The following is a 23,935-nucleotide window of genomic DNA, read 5'->3' as shown; positions in this document are numbered from 1 at the left end:
AAGTTTGGCACATGTCGTTGACTAGATTAAAGACAGATGTTTGGCCCATGTCATTGACTTGATTAAAGACAGATGTTTGGCCCATGTCGTTGACTAGATAAAATACTGAGAAGTTTGGCTCATGTCATTGACTAGATAAAAGACAGAAGTTTGGCTCATGTCGTTGACTAGATAAAAGACAGAAGTTTGGCCCATGTCGTTGACTAGATAAAATACTGAGAAGTTTGGCCCATGTCATTGACTAGATAAAAGACAGAAGTTTGGCACATGTCGTTGACTTGATAAAAGACAGATGTTTGGCCCATGTCATCATTGACTAGATAAAAGACAGATGTTTGGCCCATGTCGTTGACTAGATAAAATACTGAGAAGTTTGGCCCATGTCATTGACTAGATAAAATACTGAGAAGTTTGGCTCATGTCGTTGACTAGATAAAAGACAGAAGTTTGGCTCATGTCGTTGACTAGATAAAAGACAGAAGTTTGGCTCATGTCGTTGACTAGATAAAAGACAGATGTTTGGCCCATGTCGTTGACTAGATAAAAGACAGAAGTTTGGCCCATGTCGTTGACTAGATAAAATACTGACAAGTTTGGCCCATGTCGTTGACTAGATAAAATACTGAGAAGTTTGGCCCATGTCATTGACTAGATAAAATACTGAGAAGTTTGGCCCATGTCGTTGACTAGATAAAATACTGAGAAGTTTGGCTCATGTCGTTGACTAGATAAAAGACAGAAGTTTGGCCCATGTCGTTGACTAGATAAAATACTGAGAAGTTTGGCCCATGTCATCATTGACTAGATAAAATACTGAGAAGTTTGGCTCATGTCGTTGACTAGATAAAAGACAGAAGTTTGGCTCATGTCGTTGACTAGATAAAAGACAGAAGTTTGGCTCATGTCGTTGACTTGATAAAAGACAGAAGTTTGGCCCATGTCGTTGACTAGATAAAATACTGAGAAGTTTGGCCCATGTCGTTGACTAGATAAAAGACAGATGTTTGGCCCATGTCATCATTGACTAGATAAAAGACAGATGTTTGGCCCATGTCGTTGACTAGATAAAAGACAGATGTTTGGCCCATGTCATTGACTAGATAAAATACTGAGAAGTTTGGCCCATGTCGTTGACTTGATAAAAGACAGATGTTTGGCCCATGTCATCATTGACTAGATAAAAGACAGATGTTTGGCCCATGTCGTTGACTAGATAAAATACTGAGAAGTTTGGCCCATGTCATTGACTAGATAAAATACTGAGAAGTTTGGCTCATGTCGTTGACTAGATAAAAGACAGAAGTTTGGCTCATGTCGTTGACTAGATAAAAGACAGAAGTTTGGCCCATGTCGTTGACTAGATAAAATACTGACAAGTTTGGCCCATGTCGTTGACTAGATAAAATACTGAGAAGTTTGGCTCATGTCGTTGACTAGATAAAATACTGAGAAGTTTGGCTCATGTCGTTGACTAGATAAAAGACAGAAGTTTGGCCCATGTCGTTGACTAGATAAAATACTGAGAAGTTTGGCCCATGTCATCATTGACTAGATAAAATACTGAGAAGTTTGGCTCATGTCGTTGACTAGATAAAAGACAGAAGTTTGGCTCATGTCGTTGACTAGATAAAAGACAGAAGTTTGGCCCATGTCGTTGACTAGATAAAAGACAGATGTTTGGCCCATGTCGTTGACTAGATAAAAGACAGATGTTTGGCCCATGTCGTTGACTTGATAAAAGACAGAAGTTTGGCCCATGTCATTGACTAGATAAAATACTGAGAAGTTTGGCCCATGTCGTTGACTAGATAAAAGACAGATGTTTGGCCCATGTCGTTGACTAGATAAAAGACAGAAGTTTGGCCCATGTCGTTGACTAGATAAAAGACAGATGTTTGGCCCATGTCATTGACTAGATAAAAGACAGAAGTTTGGCCCATGTCGTTGACTAGATAAAATACTGAGAAGTTTGGCCCATGTCGTTGACTAGATAAAAGACAGATGTTTGGCCCATGTCATTGACTAGATAAAATACTGAGAAGTTTGGCCCATGTCATTGACTAGATAAAAGACAGATGTTTGGCCCATGTCGTTGACTAGATAAAAGACAGATGTTTGGCCCATGTCATTGACTAGATAAAATACTGAGAAGTTTGGCCCATGTCATTGACTAGATAAAATACTGGGAAGTTTGGCCCATGTCATTGACTAGATAAAATACTGGGAAGTTTGGCCCATGTCGTTGACTAGATAAAAGACAGATGTTTGGCCCATGTCATTGACTAGATAAAATACAGAAGTTTGGCCCATGTCGTTGACTAAATAAAAGACAGAAGTTTGGCTCATGTCGTTGACTAAATAAAATACTGAGAAGTTTGGCCCATGTCATTGACTAGATTAAAGACAGAAGTTTGGCTCATGTCATTGACTTGATAAAAGACAGATGTTTGGCCCATGTCATCATTGACTAGATAAAAGACAGATGTTTGGCCCATGTCGTTGACTAGATAAAATACTGAGAAGTTTGGCCCATGTCGTTGACTTGATAAAAGACAGATGTTTGGCCCATGTCATCATTGACTAGATAAAAGACAGATGTTTGGCCCATGTCGTTGACTAGATAAAATACTGAGAAGTTTGGCCCATGTCATTGACTAGATAAAATACTGAGAAGTTTGGCTCATGTCGTTGACTAGATAAAAGACAGAAGTTTGGCTCATGTCGTTGACTAGATAAAAGACAGATGTTTGGCCCATGTCATTGACTAGATAAAAGACAGATGTTTGGCCCATGTCATTGACTAGATAAAAGACAGATGTTTGGCCCATGTCGTTGACTTGATAAAAGACAGAAGTTTGGCCCATGTCATTGACTAGATAAAAGTCAGATGTTTGGCCCATGTCGTTGACTTGATAAAAGACAGAAGTTTGGCCCATGTCATTGACTAGATAAAATACTGAGAAGTTTGGCTCATGTCGTTGACTAGATAAAAGACAGAAGTTTGGCCCATGTCATTGACTAGATAAAAGACAGATGTTTGGCCCATGTCATTGACTAGATAAAAGACAGATGTTTGGCCCATGTCGTTGACTTGATAAAAGACAGAAGTTTGGCCCATGTCATTGACTAGATAAAAGTCAGATGTTTGGCCCACGTCGTTGACTAGATAAAAGACAGAAGTTTGGCCCATGTCATTGACTAGATAAAATACTGAGAAGTTTGGCCCATGTCATTGACTAGATAAAATACTGGGAAGTTTGGCCCATGTCGTTGACTAGATAAAATACTGAGAAGTTTGGCCCATGTCATTGACTAGATAAAAGACAGAAGTTTGGCCCGTGTCGTTGACTAGATAAAATACTGAGAAGTTTGGCCCAAGTCGTTGACTAGATAAAAGACAGAAGTTTGGCCCATGTCATTGACTAGATAAAAGACAGAATTTTGGCCCAAGTCGTTGACTAGATAAAAGACAGAAGTTTGGCCCATGTCGTTGACTAAATAAAAGACAGATGTTTGGCCCATGTCGTTGACTAGATAAAAGACAGAAGTTTGGCCCATGTCGTTGACTAGATAAAATACTGAGAAGTTTGGCCCATGTCCTTGACTAGATAAAAGACAGATGTTTGGCCCATGTCGTTGACTAGATAAAAGACAGATGTTTGGCCCATGTCGTTGACTAGATAAAAGACAGATGTTTGGCCCATGTCATTGACTAGATAAAATACTGAGAAGTTTGGCCCATGTCGTTGACTAGATAAAAGACAGAAGTTTGGCCCATGTCCTTGACTAGATAAAAGACAGATGTTTGGCCCATGTCATTGACTAGATAAAAGACAGAAGTTTGGCCCATGTCGTTGACTAGATAAAATACTGAGAAGTTTGGCCCATGTCGTTGACTAGATAAAAGACAGATGTTTGGCCCATGTCATTGACTAGATAAAATACTGAGAAGTTTGGCCCATGTCATTGACTAGATAAAAGACAGATGTTTGGCCCATGTCGTTGACTAGATAAAAGACAGATGTTTGGCCCATGTCATTGACTAGATAAAATACTGAGAAGTTTGGCCCATGTCATTGACTAGATAAAATACTGGGAAGTTTGGCCCATGTCATTGACTAGATAAAATACTGGGAAGTTTGGCCCATGTCGTTGACTAGATAAAAGACAGATGTTTGGCCCATGTCATTGACTAGATAAAATACAGAAGTTTGGCCCATGTCGTTGACTAAATAAAAGACAGAAGTTTGGCTCATGTCGTTGACTAAATAAAATACTGAGAAGTTTGGCTCATGTCATTGACTAGATAAAAGACAGAAGTTTGGCTCATGTCGTTGACTAGATTAAAGACAGATGTTTGGCCAATGTCATTGACTTGATTAAAGACAGATGTTTGGCCCATGTCGTTGACTAGATAAAATACTGAGAAGTTTGGCTCATGTCATTGACTAGATAAAAGACAGAAGTTTGGCTCATGTCGTTGACTAGATAAAAGACAGAAGTTTGGCCCATGTCGTTGACTAGATAAAATACTGAGAAGTTTGGCCCATGTCATTGACTAGATAAAAGACAGAAGTTTGGCCCATGTCGTTGACTAGATAAAATACTGAGAAGTTTGGCCCATGTCATTGACTAGATAAAATACTGAGAAGTTTGGCTCATGTCGTTGACTAGATAAAAGACTGAGAAGTTTGGCTCATGTCGTTGACTAGATAAAAGACAGAAGTTTGGCTCATGTCGTTGACTAGATAAAAGACAGATGTTTGGCCCATGTCGTTGACTAGATAAAAGACAGAAGTTTGGCCCATGTCGTTGACTAGATAAAATACTGACAAGTTTGGCCCATGTCGTTGACTAGATAAAATACTGAGAAGTTTGGCCCATGTCATTGACTAGATAAAATACTGAGAAGTTTGGCCCATGTCGTTGACTAGATAAAATACTGAGAAGTTTGGCTCATGTCGTTGACTAGATAAAAGACAGAAGTTTGGCACATGTCGTTGACTAGATAAAATACTGAGAAGTTTGGCCCATGTCATCATTGACTAGATAAAATACTGAGAAGTTTGGCTCATGTCGTTGACTAGATAAAAGACAGAAGTTTGGCTCATGTCGTTGACTAGATAAAAGACAGAAGTTTGGCTCATGTCGTTGACTTGATAAAAGACAGAAGTTTGGCCCATGTCGTTGACTAGATAAAATACTGAGAAGTTTGGCCCATGTCGTTGACTAGATAAAAGACAGATGTTTGGCCCATGTCATCATTGACTAGATAAAAGACAGATGTTTGGCCCATGTCGTTGACTAGATAAAAGACAGATGTTTGGCCCATGTCATTGACTAGATAAAATACTGAGAAGTTTGGCCCATGTCGTTGACTTGATAAAAGACAGATGTTTGGCCCATGTCATCATTGACTAGATAAAAGACAGATGTTTGGCCCATGTCGTTGACTAGATAAAATACTGAGAAGTTTGGCCCATGTCATTGACTAGATAAAATACTGAGAAGTTTGGCTCATGTCGTTGACTAGATAAAAGACAGAAGTTTGGCTCATGTCGTTGACTAGATAAAAGACAGAAGTTTGGCCCATGTCGTTGACTAGATAAAATACTGACAAGTTTGGCCCATGTCGTTGACTAGATAAAATACTGAGAAGTTTGGCTCATGTCGTTGACTAGATAAAATACTGAGAAGTTTGGCTCATGTCGTTGACTAGATAAAAGACAGAAGTTTGGCCCATGTCGTTGACTAGATAAAATACTGAGAAGTTTGGCCCATGTCATCATTGACTAGATAAAATACTGAGAAGTTTGGCTCATGTCGTTGACTAGATAAAAGACAGAAGTTTGGCTCATGTCGTTGACTAGATAAAAGACAGAAGTTTGGCCCATGTCGTTGACTAGATAAAAGACAGATGTTTGGCCCATGTCGTTGACTAGATAAAAGACAGATGTTTGGCCCATGTCGTTGACTTGATAAAAGACAGAAGTTTGGCCCATGTCATTGACTAGATAAAATACTGAGAAGTTTGGCCCATGTCGTTGACTAGATAAAAGACAGATGTTTGGCCCATGTCGTTGACTAGATAAAAGACAGAAGTTTGGCCCATGTCGTTGACTAGATAAAAGACAGATGTTTGGCCCATGTCATTGACTAGATAAAAGACAGAAGTTTGGCCCATGTCGTTGACTAGATAAAATACTGAGAAGTTTGGCCCATGTCGTTGACTAGATAAAAGACAGATGTTTGGCCCATGTCATTGACTAGATAAAATACTGAGAAGTTTGGCCCATGTCATTGACTAGATAAAAGACAGATGTTTGGCCCATGTCGTTGACTAGATAAAAGACAGATGTTTGGCCCATGTCATTGACTAGATAAAATACTGAGAAGTTTGGCCCATGTCATTGACTAGATAAAATACTGGGAAGTTTGGCCCATGTCATTGACTAGATAAAATACTGGGAAGTTTGGCCCATGTCGTTGACTAGATAAAAGACAGATGTTTGGCCCATGTCATTGACTAGATAAAATACAGAAGTTTGGCCCATGTCGTTGACTAAATAAAAGACAGAAGTTTGGCTCATGTCGTTGACTAAATAAAATACTGAGAAGTTTGGCCCATGTCATTGACTAGATTAAAGACAGAAGTTTGGCTCATGTCATTGACTTGATAAAAGACAGATGTTTGGCCCATGTCATCATTGACTAGATAAAAGACAGATGTTTGGCCCATGTCGTTGACTAGATAAAATACTGAGAAGTTTGGCCCATGTCGTTGACTTGATAAAAGACAGATGTTTGGCCCATGTCATCATTGACTAGATAAAAGACAGATGTTTGGCCCATGTCGTTGACTAGATAAAATACTGAGAAGTTTGGCCCATGTCATTGACTAGATAAAATACTGAGAAGTTTGGCTCATGTCGTTGACTAGATAAAAGACAGAAGTTTGGCTCATGTCGTTGACTAGATAAAAGACAGATGTTTGGCCCATGTCATTGACTAGATAAAAGACAGATGTTTGGCCCATGTCATTGACTAGATAAAAGACAGATGTTTGGCCCATGTCGTTGACTTGATAAAAGACAGAAGTTTGGCCCATGTCATTGACTAGATAAAAGTCAGATGTTTGGCCCATGTCGTTGACTTGATAAAAGACAGAAGTTTGGCCCATGTCATTGACTAGATAAAATACTGAGAAGTTTGGCTCATGTCGTTGACTAGATAAAAGACAGAAGTTTGGCCCATGTCATTGACTAGATAAAAGACAGATGTTTGGCCCATGTCATTGACTAGATAAAAGACAGATGTTTGGCCCATGTCGTTGACTTGATAAAAGACAGAAGTTTGGCCCATGTCATTGACTAGATAAAAGTCAGATGTTTGGCCCACGTCGTTGACTAGATAAAAGACAGAAGTTTGGCCCATGTCATTGACTAGATAAAATACTGAGAAGTTTGGCCCATGTCATTGACTAGATAAAATACTGGGAAGTTTGGCCCATGTCGTTGACTAGATAAAATACTGAGAAGTTTGGCCCATGTCATTGACTAGATAAAAGACAGAAGTTTGGCCCGTGTCGTTGACTAGATAAAATACTGAGAAGTTTGGCCCAAGTCGTTGACTAGATAAAAGACAGAAGTTTGGCCCATGTCATTGACTAGATAAAAGACAGAATTTTGGCCCAAGTCGTTGACTAGATAAAAGACAGAAGTTTGGCCCATGTCGTTGACTAAATAAAAGACAGATGTTTGGCCCATGTCGTTGACTAGATAAAAGACAGAAGTTTGGCCCATGTCGTTGACTAGATAAAATACTGAGAAGTTTGGCCCATGTCCTTGACTAGATAAAAGACAGATGTTTGGCCCATGTCGTTGACTAGATAAAAGACAGATGTTTGGCCCATGTCGTTGACTAGATAAAAGACAGATGTTTGGCCCATGTCATTGACTAGATAAAATACTGAGAAGTTTGGCCCATGTCGTTGACTAGATAAAAGACAGAAGTTTGGCCCATGTCCTTGACTAGATAAAAGACAGATGTTTGGCCCATGTCATTGACTAGATAAAAGACAGAAGTTTGGCCCATGTCGTTGACTAGATAAAAGACAGATGTTTGGCCCATGTCGTTGACTAAATAAAAGACAGAAGTTTGGCCCATGTCGTTGACTAGATAAAAGACAGATGTTTGGCCCATGTCATTGACTAGATAAAAGACAGAAGTTTGGCCCATGTCGTTGACTAGATAAAAGACAGATGTTTGGCCCATGTCGTTGACTAGATAAAAGACAGAAGTTTGGCCCATGTCGTTGACTAGATAAAATACTGAGAAGTTTGGCCATGTCATTGACTAGATAAAATACTGACAAATTTGGCCCATGTCGTTGACTAGATAAAATACTGAGAAGTTTGGCCCATGTCGTTGACTAGATAAAAGACAGATGTTTGGCCCATGTCGTTGACTAGATAAAAGACAGAAGTTTGGCCCATGTCATTGACTAGATAAAATACTGAGAAGTTTGGCCCATGTCATTGACTAGATAAAATACTGAGAAGTTTGGCCCATGTCGTTGACTAGATAAAATACTGAGAAGTTTGGCCCATGTCATTGACTAGATTAAAGACAGATGTTTGGCCATGTCGTTGACTAGATAAAAGACAGATGTTTGGCCCATGTCGTTGACTAGATAAAAGACAGATGTTTGGCCCATGTCGTTGACTAGATAAAATACTGAGAAGTTTGGCCCATGTCGTTGACTAGATAAAAGACAGATGTTTGGCCCATGTCGTTGACTAGATAAAAGACAGATGTTTGGCCCATGTCATTGACTAGATAAAAGACAGATGTCTGGCCCATGTCATTGACTAGATAAAAGACAGATGTTTGGCCCATGTCGTTGACTTGATAAAAGACAGAAGTTTGGCCCATGTCATTGACTAGATAAAAGTCAGATGTTTGGCCCATGTCGTTGACTTGATAAAAGACAGAAGTTTGGCCCATGTCATTGACTAGATAAAATACTGAGAAGTTTGGCTCATGTCGTTGACTAGATAAAAGACAGAAGTTTGGCCCATGTCATTGACTAGATAAAAGACAGATGTTTGGCCCATGTCATTGACTAGATAAAAGACAGATGTTTGGCCCATGTCGTTGACTTGATAAAAGACAGAAGTTTGGCCCATGTCATTGACTAGATAAAAGTCAGATGTTTGGCCCACGTCGTTGACTAGATAAAAGACAGAAGTTTGGCCCATGTCATTGACTAGATAAAATACTGAGAAGTTTGGCCCATGTCATTGACTAGATAAAATACTGGGAAGTTTGGCCCATGTCGTTGACTAGATAAAATACTGAGAAGTTTGGCCCATGTCATTGACTAGATAAAAGACAGAAGTTTGGCCCGTGTCGTTGACTAGATAAAATACTGAGAAGTTTGGCCCAAGTCGTTGACTAGATAAAAGACAGAAGTTTGGCCCATGTCATTGACTAGATAAAAGACAGAAGTTTGGCCCAAGTCGTTGACTAGATAAAAGACAGAAGTTTGGCCCATGTCGTTGACTAAATAAAAGACAGATGTTTGGCCCATGTCGTTGACTAGATAAAAGACAGAAGTTTGGCCCATGTCGTTGACTAGATAAAATACTGAGAAGTTTGGCCCATGTCCTTGACTAGATAAAAGACAGATGTTTGGCCCATGTCGTTGACTAGATAAAAGACAGATGTTTGGCCCATGTCGTTGACTAGATAAAAGACAGATGTTTGGCCCATGTCATTGACTAGATAAAATACTGAGAAGTTTGGCCCATGTCGTTGACTAGATAAAAGACAGATGTTTGGCCCATGTCCTTGACTAGATAAAAGACAGATGTTTGGCCCATGTCATTGACTAGATAAAAGACAGAAGTTTGGCCCATGTCGTTGACTAGATAAAAGACAGATGTTTGGCCCATGTCGTTGACTAAATAAAAGACAGAAGTTTGGCCCATGTCGTTGACTAGATAAAAGACAGATGTTTGGCCCATGTCATTGACTAGATAAAAAACAGAAGTTTGGCCCATGTCGTTGACTAGATAAAAGACAGATGTTTGGCCCATGTCGTTGACTAGATAAAAGACAGAAGTTTGGCCCATGTCGTTGACTAGATAAAATACTGAGAAGTTTGGCCATGTCATTGACTAGATAAAATACTGAGAAGTTTGGCCCATGTCGTTGACTAGATAAAATACTGAGAAGTTTGGCCCATGTCGTTGACTAGATAAAAGACAGATGTTTGGCCCATGTCGTTGACTAGATAAAAGACAGAAGTTTGGCCCATGTCATTGACTAGATAAAATACTGAGAAGTTTGGCCCATGTCGTTGACTAGATAAAATACTGAGAAGTTTGGCCCATGTCGTTGACTAGATAAAATACTGAGAAGTTTGGCCCATGTCGTTGACTAGATAAAAGACAGATGTTTGGCCCATGTCGTTGACTAGATAAAAGACAGAAGTTTGGCCCATGTCGTTGACTAGATAAAAGACGAGATGTTTGGCCCATGTCGTTGACTAGATAAAATACTGAGAAGTTTGGCCCATGTCGTTGACTAGATAAAAGACTGAGAAGTTTGGCCCATGTCGTTGACTAGATAAAAGACAGAAGTTTGGCCCATGTCATTGACTAGATAAAATACTGAGAAGTTTGGCCCATGTCATTGACTAGATTAAAGACAGATGTTTGGCCCATGTCGTTGACTAGATAAAATACTGAGAAGTTTGGCCCATGTCATTGACTAGATAAAAGACAGATGTTTGGCCCATGTCGTTGACTAGATAAAAGACAGATGTTTGGCCCATGTCGTTGACTAGATAAAAGACAGATGTTTGGCCCATGTCATTGACTAGATAAAATACTGAGAAGTTTGGCCCATGTCGTTGACTAGATAAAAGACAGAAGTTTGGCCCATGTCCTTGACTAGATAAAAGACAGATGTTTGGCCCATGTCATTGACTAGATAAAAGACAGAAGTTTGGCCCATGTCGTTGACTAAATAAAATACTGAGAAGTTTGGCCCATGTCATTGACTAGATTAAAGACAGAAGTTTGGCTCATGTCATTGACTTGATAAAAGACAGATGTTTGGCCCATGTCATCATTGACTAGATAAAAGACAGATGTTTGGCCCATGTCGTTGACTAGATAAAATACTGAGAAGTTTGGCCCATGTCGTTGACTTGATAAAAGACAGATGTTTGGCCCATGTCATCATTGACTAGATAAAAGACAGATGTTTGGCCCATGTCGTTGACTAGATAAAATACTGAGAAGTTTGGCCCATGTCATTGACTAGATAAAATACTGAGAAGTTTGGCTCATGTCGTTGACTAGATAAAAGACAGAAGTTTGGCTCATGTCGTTGACTAGATAAAAGACAGATGTTTGGCCCATGTCGTTGACTAGATAAAATACTGAGAAGTTTGGCCATGTCATTGACTAGATAAAATACTGACAAATTTGGCCCATGTCGTTGACTAGATAAAATACTGAGAAGTTTGGCCCATGTCGTTGACTAGATAAAAGACAGATGTTTGGCCCATGTCGTTGACTAGATAAAAGACAGAAGTTTGGCCCATGTCATTGACTAGATAAAATACTGAGAAGTTTGGCCCATGTCATTGACTAGATAAAATACTGAGAAGTTTGGCCCATGTCGTTGACTAGATAAAATACTGAGAAGTTTGGCCCATGTCATTGACTAGATTAAAGACAGATGTTTGGCCATGTCGTTGACTAGATAAAAGACAGATGTTTGGCCCATGTCGTTGACTAGATAAAAGACTGAGAAGTTTGGCCCATGTCGTTGACTAGATAAAATACTGAGAAGTTTGGCCCATGTCGTTGACTAGATAAAAGACAGATGTTTGGCCCATGTCGTTGACTAGATAAAAGACAGATGTTTGGCCCATGTCATTGACTAGATAAAAGACAGATGTCTGGCCCATGTCATTGACTAGATAAAAGACAGATGTTTGGCCCATGTCGTTGACTTGATAAAAGACAGAAGTTTGGCCCATGTCATTGACTAGATAAAAGTCAGATGTTTGGCCCATGTCGTTGACTTGATAAAAGACAGAAGTTTGGCCCATGTCATTGACTAGATAAAATACTGAGAAGTTTGGCTCATGTCGTTGACTAGATAAAAGACAGAAGTTTGGCCCATGTCATTGACTAGATAAAAGACAGATGTTTGGCCCATGTCATTGACTAGATAAAAGACAGATGTTTGGCCCATGTCGTTGACTTGATAAAAGACAGAAGTTTGGCCCATGTCATTGACTAGATAAAAGTCAGATGTTTGGCCCACGTCGTTGACTAGATAAAAGACAGAAGTTTGGCCCATGTCATTGACTAGATAAAATACTGAGAAGTTTGGCCCATGTCATTGACTAGATAAAATACTGGGAAGTTTGGCCCATGTCGTTGACTAGATAAAATACTGAGAAGTTTGGCCCATGTCATTGACTAGATAAAAGACAGAAGTTTGGCCCGTGTCGTTGACTAGATAAAATACTGAGAAGTTTGGCCCAAGTCGTTGACTAGATAAAAGACAGAAGTTTGGCCCATGTCATTGACTAGATAAAAGACAGAAGTTTGGCCCAAGTCGTTGACTAGATAAAAGACAGAAGTTTGGCCCATGTCGTTGACTAAATAAAAGACAGATGTTTGGCCCATGTCGTTGACTAGATAAAAGACAGAAGTTTGGCCCATGTCGTTGACTAGATAAAATACTGAGAAGTTTGGCCCATGTCCTTGACTAGATAAAAGACAGATGTTTGGCCCATGTCGTTGACTAGATAAAAGACAGATGTTTGGCCCATGTCGTTGACTAGATAAAAGACAGATGTTTGGCCCATGTCATTGACTAGATAAAATACTGAGAAGTTTGGCCCATGTCGTTGACTAGATAAAAGACAGATGTTTGGCCCATGTCCTTGACTAGATAAAAGACAGATGTTTGGCCCATGTCATTGACTAGATAAAAGACAGAAGTTTGGCCCATGTCGTTGACTAGATAAAAGACAGATGTTTGGCCCATGTCGTTGACTAAATAAAAGACAGAAGTTTGGCCCATGTCGTTGACTAGATAAAAGACAGATGTTTGGCCCATGTCATTGACTAGATAAAAACAGAAGTTTGGCCCATGTCGTTGACTAGATAAAAGACAGATGTTTGGCCCATGTCGTTGACTAGATAAAAGACAGAAGTTTGGCCCATGTCGTTGACTAGATAAAATACTGAGAAGTTTGGCCATGTCATTGACTAGATAAAATACTGAGAAGTTTGGCCCATGTCGTTGACTAGATAAAATACTGAGAAGTTTGGCCCATGTCGTTGACTAGATAAAAGACAGATGTTTGGCCCATGTCGTTGACTAGATAAAAGACAGAAGTTTGGCCCATGTCATTGACTAGATAAAATACTGAGAAGTTTGGCCCATGTCATTGACTAGATAAAATACTGAGAAGTTTGGCCCATGTCGTTGACTAGATAAAATACTGAGAAGTTTGGCCCATGTCATTGACTAGATTAAAGACAGATGTTTGGCCATGTCGTTGACTAGATAAAAGACAGATGTTTGGCCCATGTCGTTGACTAGATAAAAGACAGATGTTTGGCCCATGTCGTTGACTAGATAAAATACTGAGAAGTTTGGCCCATGTCGTTGACTAGATAAAAGACAGATGTTTGGCCCATGTCGTTGACTAGATAAAAGACAGAAGTTTGGCCCATGTCATTGACTAGATAAAATACTGAGAAGTTTGGCCCATGTCATTGACTAGATTAAAGACAGATGTTTGGCCCATGTCGTTGACTAGATAAAATACTGAGAAGATTGGCCCATGTCATTGACTAGATAAAAGACAGATGTTTGGCCCATGTCGTTGACTAGATAAAAGACAGATGTTTGGCCCATGTCGTTGACTAGATAAAAGACAGATGTTTGGCCCATGTCATTGACTAGATTAAAGACTGAGAAGTTTGGCCCATGTCGTTGACTAGATAAAAGACAGAAGTTTGGCCCATGTCCTTGACTAGATAAAATACTGAGATGTATGGCCCATGTCGTTGACTAGATAAAAGACAGAAGTTTGGCCCATGTCGTTGACTAGATAAAATACGAGAAGTTTGGCCCATGTCATTGACTAGATTAAAGACAGATGTTTGGCCCATGTCATTGACTAGATAAAAGACAGATGTTTGGCCCATGTTCATTGACTAGATAAAAGACAGATGTTTGGCCCATGTCGTTGACTAGATAAAATACGAGAAGTTTGGCCCATGTCGTTGACTTGATAAAAGACAGATGTTTGGCCCATGATCATTGACTAGATAAAAGACAGAAGTTTGGCCCATGTCGTTGACTAGATAAAATACTGAGAAGTTTGGCCCATGTCATTGACTAGATAAAATACTGAGAAGTTTGGCTCATGTCGTTGACTAGATAAAAGACAGAAGTTTGGCTCATGTCGTTGACTAGATAAAAGACAGATGTTTGGCCCATGTCATTGACTAGATAAAAGACAGATGTTTGGCCCATGTCATTGACTAGATAAAAGACAGATGTTTGGCCCATGTCGTTGACTTGATAAAAGACAGAAGTTTGGCCCATGTCATTGACTAGATAAAAGTCAGATGTTTGGCCCATGTCGTTGACTTGATAAAAGACAGAAGTTTGGCCCATGTCATTGACTAGATAAAATACTGAGAAGTTTGGCTCATGTCGTTGACTAGATAAAAGACAGAAGTTTGGCCCATGTCATTGACTAGATAAAAGACAGATGTTTGGCCCATGTCATTGACTAGATAAAAGACAGATGTTTGGCCCATGTCGTTGACTTGATAAAAGACAGAAGTTTGGCCCATGTCATTGACTAGATAAAAGTCAGATGTTTGGCCCACGTCGTTGACTAGATAAAAGACAGAAGTTTGGCCCATGTCATTGACTAGATAAAATACTGAGAAGTTTGGCCCATGTCATTGACTAGATAAAATACTGGGAAGTTTGGCCCATGTCGTTGACTAGATAAAATACTGAGAAGTTTGGCCCATGTCATTGACTAGATAAAAGACAGAAGTTTGGCCCGTGTCGTTGACTAGATAAAATACTGAGAAGTTTGGCCCAAGTCGTTGACTAGATAAAAGACAGAAGTTTGGCCCATGTCATTGACTAGATAAAAGACAGAATTTTGGCCCAAGTCGTTGACTAGATAAAAGACAGAAGTTTGGCCCATGTCGTTGACTAAATAAAAGACAGATGTTTGGCCCATGTCGTTGACTAGATAAAAGACAGAAGTTTGGCCCATGTCGTTGACTAGATAAAATACTGAGAAGTTTGGCCCATGTCCTTGACTAGATAAAAGACAGATGTTTGGCCCATGTCGTTGACTAGATAAAAGACAGATGTTTGGCCCATGTCGTTGACTAGATAAAAGACAGATGTTTGGCCCATGTCATTGACTAGATAAAATACTGAGAAGTTTGGCCCATGTCGTTGACTAGATAAAAGACAGAAGTTTGGCCCATGTCCTTGACTAGATAAAAGACAGATGTTTGGCCCATGTCATTGACTAGATAAAAGACAGAAGTTTGGCCCATGTCGTTGACTAGATAAAAGACAGATGTTTGGCCCATGTCGTTGACTAAATAAAAGACAGAAGTTTGGCCCATGTCGTTGACTAGATAAAAGACAGATGTTTGGCCCATGTCATTGACTAGATAAAAGACAGAAGTTTGGCCCATGTCGTTGACTAGATAAAAGACAGATGTTTGGCAAATGTCGTTGACTAGATAAAAGACAGAAGTTTGGCCCATGTCGTTGACTAGATAAAATACTGAGAAGTTTGGCCATGTCATTGACTAGATAAAATACTGACAAATTTGGCCCATGTCGTTGACTAGATAAAATACTGAGAAGTTTGGCCCATGTCGTTGACTAGATAAAAGACAGATGTTTGGCCCATGTCGTTGACTAGATAAAAGACAGAAGTTTGGCCCATGTCATTGACTAGATAAAATACTGAGAAGTTTGGCCCATGTCATTGACTAGATAAAATACTGAGAAGTTTGGCCCATGTCGTTGACTAGATAAAATACTGAGAAGTTTGGCCCATGTCATTGACTAGATTAAAGACAGATGTTTGGCCATGTCGTTGACTAGATAAAAGACAGATGTTTGGCCCATGTCGTTGACTAGATAAAAGACAGATGTTTGGCCCATGTCGTTGACTAGATAAAATACTGAGAAGTTTGGCCCATGTCGTTGACTAGATAAAAGACAGATGTTTGGCCCATGTCGTTGACTAGATAAAAGACAGAAGTTTGGCCCATGTCATTGACTAGATAAAATACTGAGAAGTTTGGCCCATGTCATTGACTAGATTAAAGACAGATGTTTGGCCCATGTCGTTGACTAGATAAAATACTGAGAAGTTTGGCCCATGTCATTGACTAGATAAAAGACAGATGTTTGGCCCATGTCATTGACTAGATAAAAGACAGATGTTTGGCCCATGTCATTGACTAGATAAAAGACAGAAGTTTGGCCCATGTCATTGACTAGATTAAAGACAGAAGTTTGGCCCATGTCGTTGACTAGATAAAAGACAGATGTTTGGCCCATGTCGTTGACTAGATAAAATACTGAGAAGTATGGCCCATGTCGTTGACTAGATAAAAGACAGAAGTTTGGCTCATGTCGTTGACTAGATAAAAGACAGATGTTTGGCCCATGTCATTGACTAGATAAAAGACAGATGTTTGGCCCATGTCATTGACTAGATAAAAGACAGATGTTTGGCCAATGTCGTTGACTTGATAAAAGACAGAAGTTTGGCCCATGTCATTGACTAGATAAAAGTCAGATGTTTGGCCCATGTCGTTGACTTGATAAAAGATAGAAGTTTGGCCCATGTCATTGACTAGATAAAATACTGAGAAGTTTGGCTCATGTCGTTGACTAGATAAAAGACAGAAGTTTGGCCCATGTCATTGACTAGATAAAAGACAGATGTTTGGCCCATGTCATTGACTAGATAAAAGACAGATGTTTGGCCCATGTCGTTGACTTGATAAAAGACAGAAGTTTGGCCCATGTCATTGACTAGATAAAAGTCAGATGTTTGGCCCACGTCGTTGACTAGATAAAAGACAGAAGTTTGGCCCATGTCATTGACTAGATAAAATACTGAGAAGTTTGGCCCATGTCATTGACTAGATAAAATACTGGGAAGTTTGGCCCATGTCGTTGACTAGATAAAATACTGAGAAGTTTGGCCCATGTCATTGACTAGATAAAAGACAGAAGTTTGGCCCGTGTCGTTGACTAGATAAAATACTGAGAAGTTTGGCCCAAGTCGTTGACTAGATAAAAGACAGAAGTTTGGCCCATGTCATTGACTAGATAAAAGACAGAAGTTTGGCCCAAGTCGTTGACTAGATAAAAGACAGAAGTTTGGCCCATGTCGTTGACTAAATAAAAGACAGATGTTTGGCCCATGTCGTTGACTAGATAAAAGACAGAAGTTTGGCCCATGTCGTTGACTAGATAAAATACTGAGAAGTTTGGCCCATGTCCTTGACTAGATAAAAGACAGATGTTTGGCCCATGTCGTTGACTAGATAAAAGACAGATGTTTGGCCCATGTCGTTGACTAGATAAAAGACAGATGTTTGGCCCATGTCATTGACTAGATAAAATACTGAGAAGTTTGGCCCATGTCGTTGACTAGATAAAAGACAGAAGTTTGGCCCATGTCCTTGACTAGATAAAAGACAGATGTTTGGCCCATGTCATTGACTAGATAAAAGACAGAAGTTTGGCCCATGTCGTTGACTAGATAAAAGACAGATGTTTGGCCCATGTCGTTGACTAAATAAAAGACAGAAGTTTGGCCCATGTCGTTGACTAGATAAAAGACAGATGTTTGGCCCATGTCATTGACTAGATAAAAGACAGAAGTTTGGCCCATGTCGTTGACTAGATAAAAGACAGATGTTTGGCCCATGTCGTTGACTAGATAAAAGACAGAAGTTTGGCCCATGTCGTTGACTAGATAAAATACTGAGAAGTTTGGCCATGTCATTGACTAGATAAAATACTGACAAGTTTGGCCCATGTCGTTGACTAGATAAAATACTGAGAAGTTTGGCCCATGTCGTTGACTAGATAAAAGACAGATGTTTGGCCCATGTCGTTGACTAGATAAAAGACAGAAGTTTGGCCCATGTCATTGACTAGATAAAATACTGAGAAGTTTGGCCCATGTCGTTGACTAGATAAAATACTGAGAAGTTTGGCCCATGTCGTTGACTAGATAAAATACTGAGAAGTTTGGCCCATGTCGTTGACTAGATAAAAGACAGATGTTTGGCCCATGTCGTTGACTAGATAAAAGACAGAAGTTTGGCCCATGTCATTGACTAGATAAAATACTGAGAAGTTTGGCCCATGTCATTGACTAGATAAAATACTGAGAAGTTTGGCCCATGTCGTTGACTAGATAAAATACTGAGAAGTTTGGCCCATGTCATTGACTAGATTAAAGACAGATGTTTGGCCATGTCGTTGACTAGATAAAAGACAGATGTTTGGCCCATGTCGTTGACTAGATAAAAGACAGATGTTTGGCCCATGTCGTTGACTAGATAAAATACTGAGAAGTTTGGCCCATGTCGTTGACTAGATAAAAGACAGATGTTTGGCCCATGTCGTTGACTAGATAAAAGACAGAAGTTTGGCCCATGTCATTGACTAGATAAAATACTGAGAAGTTTGGCCCATGTCATTGACTAGATTAAAGACAGATGTTTGGCCCATGTCGTTGACTAGATAAAATACTGAGAAGTTTGGCCCATGTCATTGACTAGATAAAAGACAGATGTTTGGCCCATGTCGTGTACTAGATAAAAGACAGATGTTTGGCCCATGTCGTTGACTAGATAAAAGACAGATGTTTGGCCCATGTCGTTGACTAGATAAAAGACAGATGTTTGGCCCATGTCATTGACTAGATAAAAGACAGAAGTTTGGCCCATGTCATTGACTAGATTAAAGACAGAAGTTTGGCCCATGTCGTTGACTAGATAAAAGACAGATGTTTGGCCCATGTCGTTGACTAGATAAAATACTGAGAAGTATGGCCCATGTCGTTGACTAGATAAAAGACAGAAGTTTGGCCCATGTCATTGACTAGATTAAAGACAGAAGTTTGGCCCATGTCGTTGACTAGATAAAAGACAGATGTTTTGGCCCATGTCATTGACTAGATAAAATACTGAGAAGTTTGGCCCATGTCGTTGACTAGATAAAATACTGAGAAGTTTGGCCCATGTCATTGACTAGATAAAAGACAGAAGTTTGGCCCATGTCGTTGACTAGATAAAATACTGAGAAGTTTGGCCCATGTCGTTGACTAGATAAAAGACAGAAGTTTGGCCCATGTCATTGACAAGATAAAATACTGAGAAGTTTGGCCCATGTCGTTGACTAGATAAAAGACAGAAGTTTGGCCCATGTCATTGACTAGATAAAAGACAGAAGTTTGGCCCATGTCATTGACTAGATAAAAGACAGAAGTTTGGCCCATGTCGTTGACTAGATAAAATACTGAGAAGTTTGGCCCATGTCGTTGACTAGATAAAATACTGAGAAGTTTGGCCCATGTCATTGACTAGATAAAAGACAGAAGTTTGGCCCATGTCGTTGACTTGATAAAAGACAGATGTTTGGCCCATGTCATCATTGACTAGATAAAAGACAGAAGTTTGGCCCATGTCGTTGACTAGATAAAATACTGAGAAGTTTGGCCCATGTCATTGACTAGATAAAATACTGAGAAGTTTGGCCCATGTCGTTGACTAGATAAAAGACAGAAGTTTGGCTCATGTCGTTGACTAGATAAAAGACAGATGTTTGGCCCATGTCGAGAGAGAGAGAGAGAGAGAGAGAGAGAGAGAGAGAGAGAGAGAGAGAGAGAGAGAGAGAGAGGAAAAAAGCTTTGACAATGTACAGACTCAGTGAGCATAGCCTTGCTATTGAGAAAGGTCGCCGTAGGCAGACCTGGCTCTCAAGGGAAGACAGGCTGTGTGCACACTGCCCACAAAATGTGGAAACTGAGCTGCACTTCCTAACCTCCTGCCAAATGTATGACCATATTAGAGACACATATTTCCCTCAGATTACACAGATCCACAAAGAATTACAAAACAACCCTGATTTTGATAAACTCCCATATCTACTGGGTGAAATACCACAGCAGCAAGATTTGTGACCTGTTGCCACAAGAAAAGGGCAACCAGTGAAGAACAAACACCACTGTAAATACAACCCATATTTATGTTTATTTATTTTCCCTTTTGTACTTTAACCATTTGCACATCGTTACAACACTGTATATATATAATATGACATTTTAAATGTCTTTATTTTTTGGGAACTTCTGTGAGAGTAATGTTTACTGTTCATTTTTATTGTTTATTTCACTTTTGTATATTATCTACTTCACTTGCATTGGCAATGTTAAGATATGTTTTCCATGCCAATAAAGCCCCTTGAATTGAATTGAGAAAGAGAGGGAGAGAGAGAGACACGCAGCGAGAGGGAGAAAAAGAGAGACAGAAAGAGAGGGAGAAGGAGAGAAGGCCATAGCGCTGAAGCTCATCAGACAGAATGCTAAAATCTAAGAGAGTAGAACAAGAGAGAGAGATAGAGACTTTCCCTTAATAAGGAGAAATTGGAGTCAAGTGAGCATCAGCTGGTTGAGTAGAGTACTAGGCAGCTATGTTTGATCAGCATGGTCATGAGGCTTCAGCTATGCAGAGGCCCAACTGGACACGTGACAAGAGGGAAAGCCCAGCATGCATACCTACCCTCCATCTAACCATTCAGCCCCTCTGTTCCCTTCTTTCCTCCCTCTTTTCGCTCAGTGTGCATTCCTCCATCCCTCCATTCATCCAACCCTCCATTCCATCATCCCTCCATTCCAACATTCCTCTATTCCTACATCCCTCCATTCCTCCATTCCACCGTCCCTCCGTTCCTCTATTCCTCCGTCCCTCTATTCCTCCGTCCCTCCATTCCTCCGTCCCTCCATTCCTCCATCCCTCCTCTCGTTCTTTTCATCTGCCTCTCTATTTATCCCTCCTCTACTCTCTCTATCACCCCATTCCCATGTCCTGTCTTCCCTCTCTCCGCTCATTAGGGGGTAACGTGTTCTCTGAAGGAGGTATACAGTAGATAACTGCCATGATAACACATTTGTCCCTATATTACTTTTTAATGGGATTCAGGGAGGGTAAGCTGATCCTAGATCAGTGGTGGAGTGATTATCTAATGGTTCAGGTAAGGATTTGGAGAGGTTAAGCTGATCAGTGCCTGGAACAAAGTGCCTAGAGGAAACTTCTCCCTGAGAGAGAGAATGCAAGCCCCATGAGTGTTGCATCGGAGCCATTGTGGGCTGCTGCCTCCAGTTGCCCCGGGCCTAATGGGAAGGAATGACAGGAATCTGCAACTGATAATGCCACGCTTAGAGATGGCCATACAAAGATAATTCCCATAGGCTATGCTTCCCCTCTCCCCTCAGCCCATCCTCTCCTCTCTATGTCTGTTCTCTCTCTTCGTCTCCCTCCTCCTCTTCCTTCCCTTCTCCTCACCCCATCCTCTCCCCTTGTTTCCTCTCCTCCCTCTCCCTCCTCACCCTTCTCCTCTTCCTTCCTTCCCTTCCCCTCTCCTCTCCTCACCCCATCCTCTCCCCTTGTTTCCTCTCCTCCCTCTCCCTCCTCACCCTTCTCCTCTTCCTTCCCTTCCCTTCCCCTCTCCTCTCCTCACCCCTTCCTCTCCCCTTGTTTCCTCTCCTCCCTCTCCCTCCTCACTCTTCTCCTTCTCCTCTCCTCTCCCTCCCCTCTCCTCACCCCATCCTCTCCCCTTGTTTCTTCTCCTACTTCTCCCGTCCTACTCCCCTTCCTCATCTCATCTCTCTTACTAGCTGCAGTAAATGTTACCTTATGATTCCTTACCCAATAATGACCATCTCTCTCTCTTTATCTGTGTCTCCCTCTCTCTCTAACCAGAATGGATCCTGATGATCATGATGAAGATTCTGAAGATTCTTCCAAGCAGCAAAGTCATCCACGTGGATCCTCTCTATCTGTGACCCAGTCCCTCGATCTCCCCATCCCTCTCCTCCATTCATTTACTCTGTATTTGCGTGTTGGTCAGTTGCTCAGTAGGCAGTGTAGATCCTGTATAATGATCAGCAGCTACATCTGGCTACTGGGTCTCTGAAGACACGCCTCCTACTTCCTGCCTAGTGGTTAATTGCACATTTCATTTCTCTCTGATTGGCTAGTATGTTATCATATGGGGGGGTTACATCCTATGAATCTCTCTGTGCCTGTCAGGGCTTTATTTCTGATTCTTTTCTTTCTGTCTCTTTTCTTTTTAATCTCTTCTTTTTCTCTCCTCTCCTGTCAAATCTCTTCTCCCGCTGTAGCGTCCTTGGCGGTGAGCCATTCAAAGGGTTCTTGGTATTCTTTAATGAATTGTGCTGTTTTCTAAAAGATGCTGACTGGCGGCCCATAGAAAAGAGATTGACGAGAGCAGAGAAAAACATGTCAGGCACAATAGAAAAGAGCCTTTAAGAGAGGAGAGCATTGTTTAGGATGTGATGCATGCAGTTTCCCTAGAAATCACTCAATAGAGAACAGATGAAATGCCACATTCTATGATAACTCTGTGTGTATGCATGGGTGCGTGAGTGGGTGCGGGTGTGTTTGTGTGTGTGTGTGTGTGTGTGTGTGTGTGTGTGTGTGTGTGTGTGTGTGTGTGTGTGTGTGTGTGTGTGTGTGTGTGTGTGTGTGTGTGTGTGTGTGTGTGTGTGTGTTTGTGTGTGTGTGTGTGTGTGCGTGAGACAGCTGATGAGACATCTTTGCTTGGTCCTGGACCTAGCATACAATGTAGATTTCTGTGTGGTTTAAGCTACAGCTACATTGTCTGCTGGGTTTTAGGCTGGCAACAAAAACAGCCTTGAACCGCTGAAGGATTTCAATAACTGGCAACATAAACAGCCTTCAACAGCTGAAGGATTCAATAACTGGCAACAAAAACAGCCTTCAACAGCTGAAGGATTCAATAACTGGCAACATAAACAGCCTTCAACAGCTGAAGGATTCAATAACTGGCAACAAAAACAGCCTTCAACAGCTGAAGGATTCAATAACTGGCAACAAAAACAGCCTTCAACAGCTGAAGGATTCAATAACTGGCAACAAAAACAGCCTTCAACAGCTGAAGGATTCAATAACTGGCAACATAAACAGCCTTCAACAGCTGAAGGATTCAATAACTGGCAACATAAACAGCCTTCAACAGCTGAAGGATTTAATAACTGGCAACAAAAACAGCCTTCAACAGCTGAAGGATTCAATAACTGGCAACAAAAACAGCCTTCAACAGCTGAAGGATTCAATAACTGGCAACAAAAACAGCCTTCAACAGCTGAAGGATTTAATAACTGGCAACAAAAACAGCCTTCAACAGCTGAAGGGTTCAATAACTCAATGACTCAACGAGGTAAGTTCACATTCATTCTGCAACTATGTGTCAAATGTTTCACATTGAAAATACAATAATTGAAAAATATGTAATAAACATATATATACACAAGTATATAGTTGTGTGACTGATATTTTATATGAAAGTTGAAAGAGTTTTATGGGAAAATATCACACTGGGAATAAACAATGTTTGGCTTGACAGCAAGATCACAAACAGATCTGGGACCAAATGATTTATCTAGAAATGATTTGTATTTAGAATAAATACCTGTATAAATCACTCCAAGCCACACAGATACTGCTAAGATGTATAGCTACAGTTGTTTAAATATTGTCCC

At 40.3% G+C, this 23,935-nt stretch overlaps 1 long non-coding RNA gene across 1 annotated transcript in view; it reads left to right on the top strand.

Annotated features, from left to right (window-relative positions):
* Window positions 1-23,709, top strand: part of LOC123730512 (uncharacterized) — a 68,948-nt gene extending 45,239 nt beyond the window's left edge. Inside the window, exon 4 of the long non-coding RNA XR_006761954.1 lies at window positions 22,113-23,709. This is a non-coding gene — a long non-coding RNA (uncharacterized lncRNA). The remainder of the gene's footprint in view (window positions 1-22,112) is intronic.
* The last annotated feature ends 226 nt before the right edge of the window (window positions 23,710-23,935 follow it).

The sequence above is a fragment of the Salmo salar genome, chromosome ssa25, assembly GCF_905237065.1.
Source record: "Salmo salar chromosome ssa25, Ssal_v3.1, whole genome shotgun sequence".
In the NCBI taxonomy this organism is placed as follows: Eukaryota; Metazoa; Chordata; class Actinopteri; order Salmoniformes; family Salmonidae; genus Salmo; species Salmo salar.
Note: the sequence above shows the minus strand (reverse complement) of the source record. Positions and strands in the feature narration are given on the sequence as shown.